This window comes from Lepisma saccharinum, chromosome 22 (genome assembly GCF_977018435.1).
Source record: "Lepisma saccharinum chromosome 22, izLepSacc3.1, whole genome shotgun sequence".
Lineage (NCBI taxonomy): Eukaryota > Metazoa > Arthropoda > Insecta > Zygentoma > Lepismatidae > Lepisma > Lepisma saccharinum.
In genome coordinates, this window is record NC_139250.1 from 24527729 (window position 1) to 24533728 (window position 6000).

Consider the following 6000-nt stretch of genomic DNA (forward strand, 5'->3'; position numbering starts at 1 on the left):
TAGGGTGGGTGTTGGCAGCTGTCGGTTGTTTAACTCTTCCCTCTCTCTCTCTCCTCTCTCTCTCTCTCCTCTCTCTCTCCTCTCTCTCTCCTCTCTCTCTCCTCTCTCTTTTTTTTGTAAAAGGCTATGGCAAAAGTACCAGTAGGTTGGCAACCTTGCTTTATGCACTGTAAGGCAAGCCTCAAGCAAGATTGCCAGCTTCTTGCTTTATGCACTGTAACGCAAGTCTCAAGCAAGGTTGCCAGCTCCTTGCTTTAGGCTAGGTTAGACCCCAAAAAAAAACCTTGGTGATTTTTTCGAGTAAAATATTGGCAATACTGCGAGAAAATAAGGCTTATGCCTTACAAGAGCAAACCATTAAGGCGAGCCTCAAGCAAGATTGCCAGCTCCTTGCTTTAGGCTAGGTTAGACCCAAAAAAAAAACCTTGGTGATTTTTTCGAGTAAGGAGCTGGCAACACTGCCAGAAAATGGAGCTCATGCCTTACGAGAGAAATCCATTAAGGCGAGCTCCACCGAGCTTCATTTTCGGGCGCAGAACCGGGTCACCTGCACTACTTTCGCGATTAGCCAAAAGTTGCATAAAAGCAAAGTAAAATATATCAATCAATCAATATATGTGAATAACAAATTAATATATGTTAGCATCTTTTTAATAAATGCATTTTAAAAAAATATTAATTTACTTCTCATATATAATAAATTAATAACTATGTGAGTCATATAATAATTCGTATGTAGCTAGCTATACGTATTAGTCTGTGTGTGGGGGGGGGGGTTGTGTGTGTATGGGTGTGTGTGTAAAGGAAGATCTTCTCCACCAACTTCAACTTCAATAATATCGAACCCTGTCTAAAGAGAGAAAAAAAAACTACAGGAAAAGCAAAAAACATACCCATAAGTAATACCGGGTGTCCCAGAAGTCTTTCCCTGATTACAAACTTTATTCATATCCGCTATATGCAATATAAAGATGTGAAAGTTGTGCCAAAATGTTGGAAAACTAACCAAGTTTATTTGTTGCAGGTTTCACTAAGGTGGCTGTAGTGTAGCAGTGTCAGTGCCAAGGAATCCGGAATTAATGCTCTTGACATCGAGTGGCATCTTTCCATACAATTTTTCTTGGACTTGACAGGATTTGGGAATGAAGATAAATTCCATTTTTTAAATACCAACTTATTGATGGCAGATATTCTAGACGAAAGTATTCTGTACATTTGAAAGTTCCTCTGCACTGTTATTGGTGACCGGGTCTCGTGATAGCAGAGGACATGCTGAGCTTTTTCCTGATTTGTGAACATTTCCGGTTTCCTGGGCACTGACACTGCTACACTACAGACACGTTAGTCAAACCTGCAACAAAAATACTTAGTTAGTTTCCCAACATTTTGGCACCACTTTCACATCTCTACCTTGCATATAGCGGTTATGAATAAAGTTTGTAATCAGGGAAAGACTTCTGAGACACCCGGTACTTCCATTTCCAGCAGAAGATAAATTTAATGAGCAGGAAGAGACACTTCTTTCGACAATTTTATCTCATTATTTCTGTCAGGATACGTTTCAGTATGTCCTTTCTGAGCTAGACCAACGTTGACTTCTTGCACGGCTTATGCCTGAAAGTTTTCGGAAATATGTTAAAAGTGTGGAGAGATTTACTGCGGTGGATTATGAACAAAACGGTACCGCTACTTGACTACCGCATTGATGTGCAAAAACGAAGAGACGCCATTCTGAAATATTGGTCGTAGCTAAACCGTTTGAAGCTCCTCCAACGGTTGAGAAGAAGCTCCAAAGTGCACCTCTTCATTTTGCAAGCGTTTCAAGCACCGGGGGATGTACATCGTTTTTCCCGGCCCACTTTGTCCCTCCTTGATTTACGCACTTCTAGCTTCCAACGGTCTTCCCTGTGCCTCTCTGGAGAAGCACAGTTTCCAGTAATCCGGTGTAAGTTAACTGCCATGTTTTGTAAACTACAAAAGAACATGACACTTCACGGTCGGTAGAAATTCAGTTTTACATGCATAAGCCATGTGAAGTATGGAGCTGTCGCTTTTTTAATTATGTTTTTTTTCTACAAAATAAGGATTTACAATGTGGTACAGGAACAAGAAATGTGTGTCCTACATGCAAGGTAAAACAAACCATGTTTCAAAGATGAAAAAAGTACAGGGACTTTCAATGATTAACTAACTAACTCTCTAGCCTTCTTAAACCCGAAGGTTCATGGCTGCAGCAACACAGGCCTTCCATCTGTTCCTCCTTAGCAAGATCCATCCTTACCGATTTCCTTTAGGTCCATCTCAATGTTATGCCTTCATCTTCGTCTTGGCCTGCCTACCGGTCTCTTACCATCAGGTTTCCCAACAAGAATCCTGTAAACTCCTCTTTCCTCTCCCATTCGTGCCACATGGCCTGCCCACCTAAGTCTTCTTGATTTAATTATTCTAATAATTGCGAACTAAATTAACTAAAATATATTACTTTTCATGATATCAAACATTTTTTAAAAAAACAAGAACGCTAGGTAGACATGTGCGTTTTTTTTAAATGACTACTCAAACATTTTTTTATTACGTTCAACAGAGACATGTTGTGTTTTACTTCAATATGTGAGCTATTTGTTGCAGTGTCTAATACAAGTAATAAACGTTTGATATCAAGGAAAAACTAGCTCACCTTTAATTGTCTTTCAATTTTGAAATTACTGCCCGACCCTGAACCCGAGTGGTTAGCACATCGCGCTGCAACGCCAAGGATCCCGGGTTCGAATCCCGGTCGGGCTTGGTTGTTTGTGAATGTCCATTTATCAATTTCATCATTTCATCACTCATCCTCATCTTCGCAAATTAGCCAAGAGGCACAAAACGCGAAGTAAAATAAACTAAATCAAATCAAATCAAAAAAAAATTGAAATTACTGAACGCAAACAAATTTAAATACATCAAATCTGTATGGTGCACCAGAAACTTTAAGTGTGTTTCTTGTCCTTGGACAAGATTCAGGTTTACAGTTTGAGGCATGTTTGCATATCGTTGATACAGGTAACTCCACAGTGTATCATATGATGATAGCTAGTATTTCTTTCTATATCTAGCTATAATTCATATTTGATGCGTTTTTTGATGCGCCTTCCTCCATCTTTATCGACGATACACTTAAATATTTGGTCTGACATGCAGATTTTATGCATTTTGTGTTTCATCTGATGCATTTACATGTCTGTGTACGAGGTTTTGATCCATCATACGATTGGAACTAAATATATATTACTAAGAAAGTTAAATTATATTGTAGTCGCATAAGTGTAATGCGAATGCTCAAACTCAATCGTATAATCATAAGGTAACAAACTAATTTCTTTACCAAATACATGCCAATAAATTACACTACAATTCAAGTGTTTTTATTTTGTGTATTTTTTTTTGCTTTCTATTAATATAAATAAATTAGTTTCATACTTTTATTTGTCTTGAATTCTTGTTTTTGTTCTGGATTTGATTTACTTTATTTTACTTCGCGTTTTGTGCCTCTTGGCTAATTTGCGAAGATGGGGATGAGTGATGAAATTATGAAATTGATGAATTGACATTTACAAACAACCAAGCCCGACCGGGATTCGAACCCGGGACCCTTGGCGTCGCAGCGCGATGTGCTAACCACTTTTTTTTTCTTTTATTACATTTTGCAATTTATTACATTACATTTGCAATTTACATTTCAACTCATTGGGCAAGTAAACATTACAGTAAGAAAATTAGCATACAATCTATTTCTTTTACAGTCAGGTATCCTGTGGTATTCTTGATGGAGGTAATTTACAAATTGTATATTAAAATCTGGTTGCCGATATGTCGATAAGAAATAGGCATAGTGTCCTAGGAGCCATTGTACACTTTTACGTTTTGTTTTTGGGTAATATTCAAAAGCTGGATATAAAAGAATATTTACAGAGATGTTATACACTGATGTTCGACAAATAGTACTCACAAGTTTCCTTATATAAAGCCATGATGTTTCTATTATTTGGCATTCACTCAGTCTATGGACTAAACTATCAGATACATTACATTTGGCACACATTGGCGTATTTATTAATTTAAGATCATACAGTCTCTCTCCAGTGATTAATTTTTGGTGGACAATTATATACCATGCTGATCGGATTCGTGATGTAAGATGGTGAGCCTGAATATTATTCCATATTTCTCTCCACTTCATTCTAGGATTTTGCTCAATAATTTTACAAGTTGGTTGTTCTAATTTACATAGTCTGCGATATATTTCCGATGTCACTGGTATTGTTAATATCGGAGATTGTAATAGGGCATAACTAATATCCACTATTGTTGACTTAAAATACCATAAAGTGTCTACCAGTCTAGTAATATCAATAGGAGCCTCTAGTGAAATATAGTCCAAAGCGCTTCTCAAAACTTTACTTGTGAGGCTGAGTGGATGCTGAATCAATGTCTGCGTGTCAGCTTGAATACGTAAGGCCTGGCATTTGAGTTCTATATTCACAAGATTCATTCCTCCCTCGGCAAAAGGCAAACAAAGTAATACATGTTTCACCCTCAATATCTGACCATTCCAAATAAACCAATTTACTGCACTCTTAAGTTTATTTATATCTAACTTCCGTAGTGGGAGGATTTTTGCCATGTACCATACCTTTGACAGTGCATAGACATGTACAAAGGTCACCCTTGACTGTAAACTAAGGCTGCGAAATTTATTTGTTTGTAATATCGCTTTAACCCCAGTTAATACTCTATCATAATTTAATTGGATCATACTTTGGATAGAGTGCGTATATATTATACCTAGTATACGTATCATTTGTACAACCTTAAAATTACCTCGCTGCGAGTGAGAATGAACCAAATTTAAATTCAAAATTGACGATTTTTCTTGGTTTATTTTTAATCCCGACCATTTTCCAAATTTCTGTAATACTTGACATGTTTCATCAATATCAGACTGTTCATTTATTAATACAGTAACATCGTCAGCATACGCTAACACCTTAATGGTATTAGAGTGTATGTTAATTCCTTGAACTTTTCGGCCTATTTCAGACAGAATGGGTCTCAGTGCAATACAAAACGCTAACATCGACAAAGGATCTCCTTGCCTTACACCTTTATAAATATAGAGTTCTTTTGTCAGAAAACCATTTATTTGAATTTTTGCTGTTGCATGACTATAAAGACTTTTAAATACTGAAAGAAAATGTCCACGTATACCGTAGCCCTGCAAAACGTTAAATAGATATTCATGATTTATCGAGTCAAAAGCACGTTCAAAGTCTAATGCTAATATAGCATTTTCAGAGTTTTTGTTCTGTAATCTATAACATGTAATTATTTCACGCATCGTTTGTAAAACATTTGTGATTTTCTTATTTAAACCAAAAACATATTGATCCTCTCCTACTAATTTGTCGACATAAGGCATAAGTCTGCCAAGCATACATCGCGCCAATATTTTATAATCCGTACAAAGGAGGGTGATGGGTCTATAATGACCAGCTTCGCTTGGTTTTGGACATTTTGGGATTAGAATTATAATACCCGTATTGGAAGATTTACCCATTTGATACTTGCTAAACACTGCATTTATCCAATCTGTTATTGTTTGACCCATCAATTTCCAAAAGGTTTGATAAAACTTATTGGGTATCCCATCCCAACCAGGAGCTGAAAATGATTGCCCTACCTTAACCGCTCGAAACACTTCCTCACTTGTATATTCTTTGTTTAAGTTTTCACTTTCTTCATCTGTAAAAACATCTGATTCGGATGCCAATTCATCCATTAAAGCTCCATTATGTGACGCTGGTTGGGAATATTGTTGCTCAAAATAATTATAAATGCAGTTACGTATTTCAGGGGCTGAATTGATCTTTGTTCCCCCATTATCAAATATTTCACTAATACATTGTCTTTTAGCATTTTTTCTTTCATGAATTACATGGCTGATAGAGGCGACCTCATCGT